The 12,844-nt window shown below is 39.0% G+C and overlaps 1 protein-coding gene, 1 long non-coding RNA gene and 1 pseudogene across 8 annotated transcripts in view; 1 reads left to right on the top strand and 2 right to left on the bottom strand.

Annotated features, from left to right (window-relative positions):
- DNAJB4 (DnaJ heat shock protein family (Hsp40) member B4) overlaps positions 1-12,844 on the top strand; it is a 37,373-nt gene that overhangs the window by 8,649 nt on the left and 15,880 nt on the right. For 3 of the 7 annotated variants that reach the window (XM_084964662.1, XM_084964666.1, XM_084964664.1), the window contains one exon: positions 34-174. The exons of 3 other annotated variants lie outside the window; for them this stretch is intronic. The gene's annotated coding sequence lies outside the window, so the exon portion shown is untranslated. Of the gene's footprint in view, positions 1-33; positions 175-8,756; positions 8,954-12,844 lie in introns of all 7 variants that reach the window. One more of the 7 variants, XM_084964667.1, reaches the window with a different exon arrangement.
- On the bottom strand, positions 5,450-5,549 carry LOC146402835 (U6 spliceosomal RNA; annotated as a pseudogene).
- LOC146402834 (uncharacterized) lies at positions 8,109-11,132 on the bottom strand. The gene is made up of 2 exons (XR_014807964.1): positions 11,092-11,132; positions 8,109-10,627 (listed from the first exon to the last, which is right to left on the bottom strand). It is a non-coding gene; the product is annotated as an uncharacterized LOC146402834 (long non-coding RNA).

Raw genomic sequence — 12,844 nt, 5'->3', positions numbered from 1 at the left:
TGAAGTTTCAGATGGAGATTTTCTGCTTCTTAGGTACAAGAGGAAGAAAAACCTTGTGCAGAACCAAAAACATCTTAATATTTGTAATCAGGACATCTGCCTTTAATCACATTTACTTTTTGAAATGGATTATTAGAAGATGAAGGATCTTCGCTGATGAAATCCTAATTGAAGGTGGGTGGGTATGAGATGTAAAGCTCACTTGGCATACAGTTTTGTTGTTGTTTTTAGTGGAACTTTGCTTCTCTCTCCTGACATTTCCATGTCTCTATTTATAGCAGTGATCTCTTTGGAATTTGCCTTCTGCTTCTGTTTGTTCTTTTATGTTACTTCATATTAACTGATATTCTCACTTCATTTTTTAAAAAAAATGTATTTGAAAGGACTTGGGAAGGAAGAGAAGGAATGAAAATTTTTATAAGTATCTGAAATTACTGTGACTTTAGTATTCTTTGTAACAGATGATCTAATTATAGTGCCTAATGATACAAATAATTAATTTTTCAAGATAGAATGGCAGTTTATTTTCTACATTTAAAAGCACATGAAGTCTACAATAAATCCTTTTATCCAGTACAGGTATTACTTTTAGATTCTTAACAACCTTACTTCTTTAACTGTACTTTAATATAAGTGAAGATCAAGAGATTTTATTTTAGTTAGAGCCTTTAAATGGTAACCCTGTAAGTCTAGGAACTGTCTTATTTACCTTTGAGATTAATATAATACCAAACATCTAGTGGATGCTTACTAATCTAATTTATTCATTTCAGTAAAAATGCTGAACCTTGTTCTAGGTGTTGGAGATACATTCGTGAACAAAATAGACAAATATATATTTGTTTTCAGCTAGTTATTTGCATCAGTCTATAAAAAGAACAGTCGGTAATTTATTAAGCAATAAATTGAAGAATCAGAATGTGAGAAGCTTAATGATCGAATCATTCATTCATTTAAACATTTATTTCCTAGTGTGAGTATGTAAAATTATTTGAAATAATCACATAACTGCCAGCCATTGTCATCCTGATTGTCATTCAATTCTTGTCTTCTTTTTGTAACCCTGAATAAAATACTCTTTTTGTAACTCTGAGTAAAGGCCTCAGTTTTTAGCCAACAGAGAACTTTGTCAAAAAATCAAATACCACTGCATGCTTCTAGCTTTGCTGGCCCCAGACCTCATACATTACCAAAGTTCCAGTTGTTTACTTGTTTGTTGTCACTTCTTCAACAAGAATGTGAGATCCACAGGGTCTGTTTTAGTCCTCACTGTATCCTAAGTGCATAAAATAATATGCCATCTAGTAGATGCTACTAAATATTAATAATCCTTGACCACTCAAAATGCGGTTTTCTCCCTCATAGCTACTGCCTACATCTAGTCTTCATCTAGACTACACAAACAAAACTTTTCAATTTCAATATTTTCTCAAGACCATTTATTATTTTAACCTTTTTCTGGTGTTTTGACACTTCTCTTTCAATCTCTGTTACTTCCGGGTCTTAATTTGCCAGTCACTTCAAGAATTCTCAACTCCCATTCTCTTCATTTTTCAGTTACGGTCTACTCTTTAAATCTACTCTAAATCACTTAAATTAGACTTTGGAGTTAAATAAGATTCAATTAATCATTTGCTACCTAAATACCAAGTTCTTTAACCTTGCCATGTTGAATCTTTTTTGAGTCTCATTTTGTTCTTTGTTAAAATTAAATGAGGAATTCCTGTTGTGGCTCAGAAGGTTAAGATCCCGACACAGTCTCCTTGAGGATGTGGTTCGATCCCTGGCCGCACTCATGGGGTTAAGGATCAGGTGTTGCTGCAGCTGCAGCGTAGGTCATAGATACAGCTCGGATCTGGTATTGCTGTGGCTGTGGCCCCAGCTGCAACTCTCATTCAACTGCTAGCCCGGGAACTTCCATATGCCACAGGTTCGGCCATGAAAATAAATAAAAAATGAGATTATGGTAACCAGATACTGTTGCCTATTAGTAATGTATAAGTCATTACATATAACCAGAAAATCCAGGGACAGAGTGGCTCTAGGGCTGGTTGATTTAGCAGCTCAACAGTATATGCAGGATCCATATTTTCTTCAACTTTGCCTTCCACCATCCTCGGCATGTGGCTTAGTCCCCCCTGATGATTGCATAATGTTATGCCACAGTACCTTCCCAGTGTTATGCATGATTGTAAAGTAGAAAAAGTTTCTTCTCTTTAAAAGCACGGAAACCTTTCTACTATCCTCTTCCCTTGGATACCAATTAGATTAATCTTGTACTGACCAGAGCTCAATCACTGGCTCACTCTAGCAAGTTATCATACTTGGTTTTGAATAATTAAGATTCATGTCCCGAGAATAAGGAAGAGGCCCCACCTTATTAGAAATAGTTACTGTATTTGTAAATCTTAGGACTCTACTTGGTGCTTTTCTTTCTACATTCACTCTAGTATAATCTCCTTTAGTCTTGTGGTTTTATTTATTTTTATTTTTTGGACCACAGCTGTGGCATGTATAAGTTCCAGGGCCAGGGATCAAACTTGTGCCAGGGCAGTGACCTGACCTGACCTGAGCCACAGAAATGACATCACTGAATCCCCAACCTGCTGTACCACTTGGGAACTCCCTTCTTGTGGTTTTAAAGACCACTTGTACTCTACATTTTTTTTTTTAAATCTTCCCTCTGTACTGCTTCTATGAATACCAAACTCATATCTATCTGCCTATTAGACATTACCATTTGTAAGTTTAACTGGCATCTTAAATTTAATATGTCCAATACTGAACTCTCCAATTTCCTCTTCCAACTCTTCTATCTTCCTGTTTTAGTAAATAGCAGTTCTGTTCTTTTGGTTTGCTGAAACTGAAAAACCATGGAGTCATTATTGATTTTTCTCACATCCCACATCTGATTCATCAGAAAATCCTATTGACTACAATAAATAAAAGAGGACCTTCACTGCTACATCCTGGTCCAAACCACCCAACTATTATTGCAGTACATTCTAATTGATCTTCCATCCTTGCTCACTATGCTTCTCTATTCTTAACACAGAAGTGAAAGTAATCCCATCATCATTCTGCATAAAACTCCAGTGGCTTCTCATCCTCCCTAAATTTGAGGCAAAGTCTTTAGTGGCCTCCTAGGATCTATACCATCTAGGCACCTGCTATTCCTCTGACCATCTCCCAACCCCTTCACCACCCTGGCCCATCATTCTTAGATGACTGAACCTCGAAAATGCCTGGCATTCCTTTACCTCCAGGCTTTTGTACTTGATGTTTCCTTCTACCTGGTTTGTTCTACCCTGACACATGGAGCTTTTCCTCTTTGGTCTTTCAGGTCATAACACAAATGTAGTTTTGTCTGCGAAGCCATTTCTGGCCACCCCATCTAAAATTTTATTTCCCTTATTTCCTTTTCCTACTTTATTTTTCTTAGTACCTACCACCATCCAACATTCCATATAGCATTTTAAAAAATATTTTTATTTATTTACTTTGGCTATGCCTGCTGCTTGCAAAAGTTCTTGGGCGAGGGATCCAACCTGTGTCACAGCAGTGACCCAAGCCACAGCAGAGACAATGCCATATCCTTTAACCACTAGGTCACCAGGGAACTCCAAAGTGTTTTTAACTATTAAATTTTAATTTAACTTATTTTTTTTGTCTTTTGTCTTTTTTAGGGCCACACCTGTGGCATATGGAGGTTCCTCAGCAAGGGGTCAAATTGGAGCCACAGCTGTCAGCCTACACCACAGCCGCAGCAACACAGGATCTGAGCCGTGTCTGTGACCTACACCACAGCTCACAGCAACGCCAGATCCCCACCCCGCTGAGCGAGGCCAGGGATCGTACCTGCATCCTCATGGATACTAGTTGGGTTCGTTAACTGCTGAGCCACAACGGGAGCTCCATTAATTATTAAATTAAAAAAATTATATCTTCTCCATTAGAATGTAAAGCCATGAAACAGGAATTTTTGTTCATACTGTCTCTTCAGTACCTAGACAGGTGCCTTGGCACACAGAAGATCTGTAACAAAATGTTCATGAAGAAGTGAATGAAATGAATATTGATTCATCATATTGTGGATTCTGGTTTTGGCTGGGTTCTCTGTGAGGTTTAGGTTTAAAGTAATCCTTTACTTGTTTCTGATCAGTTTCCTTCCTAGCTCCCATAACTGTTATATCAAATTATCACCATTTTGTGTCAAATACCCTACTTGTATTCTCAGGCATTCCCACTGTGGTATAGTGGGCTAAGAATCCAACTGCAGGAGTTCCCATGGTGGCTCAGTGAGTTAAGGGCCTGATATTGTCTCTGTGAAAACATGGGTTTGATCCCTGGCCTTGCTTAGTGGCTTAAGGATCTAGCATTGCTGCAAGCTGTGGCTGTAGGTCCTGGCTGCATCTTTGACCCGGTATTGCTTTGTTGGTGGCATATGCCTCAGCTGCAGCTCTGATTTGACCCTTGTCCCAGGAACTTCCATTTGCTGAAGAAAATAATCCAACTACAGTGGCTTGGGTTGCTGCTGGAGGCATGGGTTCCATCCCCAGCCCAGTGCAGTGGGTTAAGCTATCCAGAATAGCTACATCTGTGGTGTAGGTTGTGGCTGTGGCTTGGATTTAATCCTTTGCCTGGGAACTTCTATATGCCATGGGTGTGGGCATAAAATTTAAAAAATTTAAAAATTTAAAAAATCATTTTATTGAGTTGTAAACAGTTGGCGAACTGAATGAACTTGCTAGATAATCAGTTTATTGCAGTCTTGGCTAAAAGCAAAAGAGTTCTGGTGAAACAGCAGGTTAGCCTCTCCTTTCCTGTCTTACCTCTATTTTCTCTCTACTACTTTTCTTACTTTGAGGAGATGTTTTCACTTTGGCCCCAGACTGCTCCCATCAAGTAATTAAGTTTTCCAGGTGATTCTGATGCCTTCCCTGGCTACTTGTGAGAGGAGAAATTTAAGGAAAAAACAAAGTGAAAAATCACACAAATTCCTCATTTCCTAGTGTTGCTTTTACTTTCATCATTGTGAAAACATACACTGAGTGAGCATATGTAAATAGTACCATCCCCACTACTCTAAAAGTAAAGTATTGCTTTGAAAAAGTCCTTTATTTGGTAGATGAAAAAATAGAATGTTTTATCTTTCAACTTTGAGGTATAATTGAAAATGCTATATTTCAAGTGCACATTGTGATAATTTGATATATGTATACACTGGGAAAGTATTCCTCCCCTCTAATTGACACATCCATCACTCCACATATTTATCTTTCTTTTATTTTATTTTTTACATTTTCGTTTTTATTTTTCGCTGCGCCTGTGACATGCAGACGTTCCTGAGCCAGGGACCGAAACTGAGCCACTGAAGTGACCAAAGCCACTGCAGTAACAACCCCAAATCCCTAACTCACTGTGCTACAAGGGAATTCCTATCCTGTTTTAAAATGTAAAAAGCTTCATGAATTTGCATGTCATCCTTGCACAGAGGCCACGCTAATCTTCTCTGTATTATTCCACTTATGTACACAGCTGAAACCAGCACTGGAATACTATTTTATAAGTAAAAATGAACTTTTCTTTAGTGTACATCTGTTAAGATTTTGTTTTTCCTAAATATACATGTCAGAGATGTGTATGTATGATAACTTAAGTTTATAGGTTAAGGTTTCTGCAAAGTTGAATCATAGCCCTGGTAATTAGAAAGAACTTCTAGATCTACACTCGCTGTCTAATACACTGTCTAGTTTCAGGCACTTGGCCACATAAAGCTAAGTGCATGAAATGTAGCTATCGGAATTGAGATGTTGTATAAATGTAAATTCACACTGGATTCTGAAAACTTAGTACAAAAAAAAAAGAACCCTTGAACATCTTATTGGTAATTTTTAAACTGATTACATGTTGCAGTATATAATATCTTAGACTTATTGAATTAAATAAAATACTTTATTAAAATTTCACATATTTCTTACTTTTATTAAAATGTGGATTCTAGGAGTTCCCACTGTGGTGCAGCAGGTTAAGGTCCTAGCCTTGTCTCTGCAGCGGTTCAAATCGCTGGGGAGTCATGGATTTGATCCTGGGCCTGAAAACTTCTAATGCCATGAGTTCGACCAAAAAAAGAAAAAAAAAAAAAAAAAAAGCGTGGATTCTAAAAATGTTTAAATTTCATACGTGGCTTGCATTTGTAGTTGCCTTATTTTTAGTTCACTGTTGGACAGCACTGCTCTAAATTATGTAATCGTTCAACATAATCAGATACCAATTTACAAGATCCATTTAAAATGACCTAGAAATTCTATAGTTTCTTTTGGCTTTCAATATTAAACAATATTGTATAGTACACTTTATTTTAGCTAATTTTAAAATGTTAGGAAAGTATGAAATTAGCTGACTGTATATTCACTAGTCCTCTGCTAAGCTTTACAGTGACTTCTTGTGAAAGAGGGTGAGAAAGAAGAAAATTATTATTGGACTATTTTATTAGGAGACACTTTAATATACCCCAGAATAAAATTAGTTCTACACTCCCCCAAAAGGAATTGCTTTTTGTCTTTTTTTTTTTTCTTTCAGGGCTTCATCCATCGTATATGGAGGTTTCCAACCTAGGGGTTGAATCAGAGCTGCAGCCGCTGGCCACGCCACAACCACAACGTGCAGATGTGAGCCACATCTGCAACCTACACCACAGCTCACAAGCAACACCAGATCTTAATCAAGTGAGTGAGGCCAGGGATTGAACTTTCATCCTCATGAATACTAGTCAGATTCGTTTCTGCTGAGCCACCACGGGAACTCTAGGAAATGCTTTTTTACTTTTTCTTTTTCAGTTGTCTCATGGCATATGGAGTTCCCAGGCCAAGGATCAGATCTAAGCCATGGTTGCAACCTATGCCACAACTGTGGCAATGCCAGATCCTTTAACCCACTGTGCTAGGCCAGGGATAGGACCTGTAACCTAGTGCTGCAGAGATGCCGCCAATCCCATTGTGCCACAGTGAGAACTCCAAGAAACGCTTTTTTAAAAGGCATAAAATGTTTTTTAACACCTTTGTGTCTCCAGATAACTCTAGTAATTTTTATAAAATTATTATTATTATTATTGTTATTGTTATTTTTCTTTTTAGGGATGCACTCATGGCATATGGAAGTTCCTGGGCTAAAGGTCAAATCAGAGCTACAGCTGCCAGCCTACATCATAGCCATAGTAATGTGGGATCCAAGCTGCATCTGCTACCTACACCACAACTCAGGGCCACACCAGATCCTATAATAGTTACATAACACTCATTTGGCTTTTAATTGTTTACTGTCTTTGTATCAAACTATTTAATTTGATTGTTAGCTATAGATTTAAAGGAATGTTTACATATTTGTATATGGGGAAAAGGCCTGAATACATCTCTTTTTGATAATAGAATCAAGGAAGTCATTAAGAATTTCTTTCCCGTTTATTTACTTTTCTTTTTCTTTTTTGTCATTTTAGGGTCACACGCATGGCATGTGGAAGTTCCCAGGCTAGGCGTTGAATCAGAGTTGTAGCTGCAGGCCTACGCTACAGCCACAGCAATGCAGGATCCATGTCTGAGATAAATAATACATATACATATATACATGCACATACGGAAGTACAGAAGTGCAATAAACTGTAAAGAAATTCACAAATTTATTATTATGGGGAAGACATTGGACAGTTTTTTTTTAAACATGAAGAGGCTAAAGTTCAGAAATAAAGGTCTGAAAAAGGAACTTGGCAAGGAGCATGGTCTTGGAGGATGCCTGAGTCCTTTGGGGGTGATTCTGGTAGTTGCTCTAATACTTTATACCAAGTAAAGTTTCTTAGTAAATTTCTTTATGATTGGTCAGTAGACCTCCAAGTGGTAGCAAAATATTTTGAATAGCTTAAAACAATGAAAATAATTTATACTTATATGTCATTATATAAATTTTAGTGCTTTCACGAATATTATATGATTCTCACAGTAACCTTTGTGAGTTAGGAATTCTAAGAAATTAAATGATTTGCCTAAATGACCTATTAAGTGGCAGAGCTGAAATTAGGAACTAATCATTCAAATTCTTAGGTCTTTATTTATTTATTTGTCATTTTAGGGCCACACCCATGGCATATGGAAGTTCCCAGGCTAGGGGTCCAATGGGAGCTATAGCTGCTGGCCTACACCACAGCCACAGTAACGCCAGATCTGAGCTGTGTCTGTGACCTGCACCACAGCTCGAAGCACCACCAGATCCTTAACCCACTGATGGAGGCTAGGGATCGAACCTGTGACCCATGGTTACTATTCAGATTCATTTCTGCTGAGCCATGACAGGAACTCTCTTTATTTATTATTTAATTTATTCTTTAGACATTTGTAGCCCCTTCATGTTAGTCCACTAGTAGGAATTAAAGAGTCAATGATAAATAACGGTTTTCCCTAGGCATCTTTCAAGTAATATAGTGTGACTGAACTATATGAAATATCAACAGACATTAGTCTGGAAAGATATTCTGACTTTAAAATCAAAGATATGTATTTACAAATATAAACATTGAAATTTTTATCCCTTTTTTTGGCCACACCTGTGGCATGCAGAAGTTCCTGGGCCAGGAATTGAACCCAAGCCACAGCAGCAATGACAACACTAGATCCTTAAGCTGCTGAGCCACTAGGGAATTCCTTATCTATTTATTTTTAAATTGTTAAAAGTCTTTATTTATTTATTTACTTACTTTGCTACTTTAGGGCAGCACCCGAGCCATGTGGAAATTCCCAGGCTAGGGGTTGAATAGGAGCTGCAGCTGCCAGCCTACACTACAGCCATAGCAACGTGGGATCCAAGCCGTGTCTACAACCTACAACACAGCTCACAGCAACACTATCTCCTTAACCCACTGAGCAAGGCCAGGGATTGAACCTGTATCCGCATGGATCCTAGCCAGGTTCGTTAACCGCTGAGCACGAAGAGAACTCCAGGCTTTATTTTCTTTTTAAGAGCATAATTTTAGGTTCACAGCATAATTGAGAGGAAGGTACACAGATTTCCCATATACCCCCTGCCTTCAAGTATTCATAGCCCCCATCCCACTGCCATTATTAACATCTCCCACTAGATGGAACATTTGTTTTTAACTGATGAACTTATATTAATATATAATTATCACCCAAAGTGCATAATTTCCATTAGGGTTCATTCTTGGTTGTGTACATTCTGTGAATTTGGACAAATGTACAATGACATGTGTTCACCATTCACTATCATTCTGAGTAGTTTCACTACCTAAAAATCCTCTGTACTCCACCTATTTATGCTCCCCTTTCTACTAACCCCTGGCAACCACTGTTGTATAGTATGTAGCCTTTTCAGACTGACTTCTCTCCACAATGTGGTTTGTTTCCTCCATGTTTTTTTTTTTTTTTTTTTTAAATGGCTTGACAGCTCATTTCTTTTTAGTGCTGAATAATATTCCATTGTCTGGATGGGATTTTACCACAGTTTATCCATTCACCTACTGAAGGACATTTTGATTGCTTCCAAATTTTGGCAGTTATGAATTAAGCTGCTATAAACATGTGCAGGGTTTTATGTGGACATTGGTGTCCTTTCTTTTCTTTTCTTTTTGTCTTAGGGCTGCACCCGCGGCATATAGAGGTTCCCAGGCTAGGGGTCGAATTGGAGCTATAGCCACTGGCCTACACCACAGCCACAGCAATGCCAGATCTGAGCCATGTCTGCAACTTACACCACAGCTCACAGCAAAGCCATATCCTTTAACCCACTGAGTGAGGCCAGAGATCAAACCTGTGTCCTCATGGGTGCTAGTCAGATTCCTTTCCACTGAGCCACGATGGGAACTCCTGGACATTGGTTTTCAACTCTTAAGTAAATACCAAGGAGCACAATGCTGGATCGTGTGATAAGTGTATGTTAATTTTGTAAGAAACCAAACTATCTCCCAAGGTAGAAGACATTCCTACCAGCAGTGAGAGTTCCTGCTGTTCTACACCAGCATTTCACATTGCCTTGGTTCTGGATATTGGTCTTTCTAATAGGTGTATTGTGCTATCTTATTGCTTTAATTTGCATTTCCCTGATGGTGTACAACATGGAGCATCTTTTCATATGCTTTTTTGCCATCTATATATCTTTGGTGCGGTGTCTGTTAAGGTCTTTGCCCCCCCCCCCCTGCCTCTTTTTTGGCCTATTTTTAAACTGAGTTGTTTTCTTACAGTTGAGTTTTGAGTACTTTATGTATTTTGGAGAACAGTCCTTTACCAGACATATCTTTTGAAATATTTTCTCTCAGTCTTTGGCGTCTCTTTTCATTCTCTCGACAGTTTATTTCTCGGCAGAAAATTGTAATTTTGTTTTGTTTTTCTTTTTTGGCTGCCTCCCGGCATATGTCATTCCTGGGCCAGAGATCAGATCCCAGCTGCAGTTGTGAACTGCATTGCAGCTCCACAATGCTGGATCCCCTAACACTGGATCTTTTAACCCTATGCCAGGTGGGGATCGAACCTGTGTCCTGGTGCTACAGAGATGCTGCTGATCCTGTTGCACCACAATGTGAACTTAAAAAATTGTACATTTTTTTTGTTTGTTTTTTAGGGCCAAACTCGCAGCATATGGAAGTTCCCAGGCTAGGGGTCAAATTGGAGCTGCAGCTGCCAGCCTACACCACAGCAAAATGGGATCCAAGTGATGACTGTGACCTACAGCACAGCTCATGGCAACACTGGACCCTTTTAACCCCCTGAGCAAAGCCTGGGATCAAACCCGAATCCTCATGGATACTAGTTAAGGGTTTGTAATCTGCTGAGCTATGATGGGAACTCCAGAAAATCGTAAGTTTAGTGAAGTCCGCCCTATCAACTTGTTCTTTCGTGAATTGTACCTTTGGTATTACATTTAGAAATTATTGGCGTTCCCACTTTGGCGTAGTGGGCTAAAAATCTGGCTTGTCTCTGTGGCATTGCCAGTTTGATCCCTGGCCCAGTGCAGTGGGTTAAGGATGCACAATTGCTGAAGCTATGATGTAGGTCACAGATACGGTCTGGATTTGATCCCTGGCCTGGGAACTTCCATATGCCACAGGTGTGGCCAGAAGTGAAAAAAAAAAATATTGCCAAACCCAAGGTCATCTAGATTTTTTCCTATATTCTAGGAGTTTTATCACTTTGCCATCTGGTCTGCAATCCACTTTGAGTTAATTTTTATGAAGAGTGTAAATTCTGTATCTAGATTGATTTCTTTGCAAGTGGATGTTCAAACACTATTTGGAACAAATTTTTTTTTCTATTGCCTTTGTTCCTTTTTCAAAGATCAGTTGACTGTATTTATATGAGTCTATTTCTGGGCTCCCTATTCTGTTTCATTGATCTATTTGCCTTTTCTGATCTATTGTTCTTTCACCAATACCATACTATCTTGATTATTACATTTGAAATACAATGTATTTGAATATAGTGAATGCTACCTATGTTAAGTTTTAATGATTGTAAATTTTAACAGTCAAAATGATTAAGTAGCAAATATTAACTGGAATATTTGGGAAAAGCCATTTCTTTTTGGTTGGACAGTTTTGTGTGAGTGGATGTGTATGTTTGTAAATAAGGGAGTTTTGTTATACTTGGTGTGATAATCTTTTTTTTCTAGGAGAAAATTCTAGTTCATATGATGAGTTCTTTGGCATCATAATAGTAACTTAACACTTGCATAGACCTCACTGTGTGCCAATCACATTTAAGTGCATCACACATTTATCTCATTTAATCCTCACAACAACGCTATGAGGTTGGTATTACTGTTAATCCCATTTGACAGGTGAGGAAACTGAGGCTGAGAGGTTAAGTCCCAAGCTACACAACTAGTAAGTGCTGCTGCCAGGATTCTAATACAGGCAGTCTGGCTGCAAAGTCAGTGCTTTTAACCACCACACCATCCATATTCCCTGGTGCTAAATATACCTTAGCAAGTTTTATAACAACAATTCAAATATCTCAAGCCCCATTAACAAGGTATAAAAGAGCCTCCCTCTGCTTCTTCTTTGATAAGAAGTATCAGGGGATGGAAATAATAATTTACTAATATTAATACTAGATGAGAAATTTCAGGTCTAAATGTACCCGATTAAGAAATATTGGCGGAGTTCCCGTCGTGGCGCAGTGGTTAACGAATCCGACTAGGAACCATGAGGTTGCGGGTTCGATCCCTGCCCTTGCTCAGTGGGTCAAAGTTCCGGCGTTGCCGTGAGCTGTGGTGTAGGTCACAGACGCGGCTCGGATCCTGCGTTGCTGTGGCTCTGGCATAGGCTGGCAGCTACAGCTCCGATTCGACCCCTAGCCCGGGAACCTCCATATGCCGCAGGAGCGGCCCAAGAAATGGCAAAAAGACAAAAAAAAAAAAAAAAAAAAAGAAATATTGGCGTTCCCAATGTGGCACAATGGATCAGTGGCATCTTGGTAGTGCTGGGACACAGGATTGATCCCTAGCCTGGCACAGAGGGTTAAGGATCCAGTGTTGCAGCTGCGGCTTAGGTGGCAACTGTGGCTCAGATGTGATCCCTGGCCCAGGAACTCCATATGCCTCTGGGCGGCCAAAAAATAAAAATTGACAGAAAAAATTTTCAATAGGAACATTGGTAAACTTTAAGAAATCATTTGTCTGGAGTTCCTGTTGTGGTGCAGTGGATATCCGACGAGTATCCACGAGGATGCAGGTTTGATCCCTGGCCTTGTTCAGTAGGTCGGGGATCTGATGTTGCCATAAGCTGTGGTGTAGGCCAGCAGCTGTAGCTCTAGTTTGACCCCTAGCCTGGGAACTTCCATATGCC

Source organism: Sus scrofa, chromosome 6 (assembly GCF_054392235.1).
Source record: "Sus scrofa isolate SSC_HxYL_T2T_F1_AM1 chromosome 6, Sscrofa_HxYL_maternal_Yorkshire_Landrace_v2.0, whole genome shotgun sequence".
In the NCBI taxonomy this organism is placed as follows: Eukaryota; Metazoa; Chordata; class Mammalia; order Artiodactyla; family Suidae; genus Sus; species Sus scrofa.
Note: the sequence above shows the minus strand (reverse complement) of the source record. Positions and strands in the feature narration are given on the sequence as shown.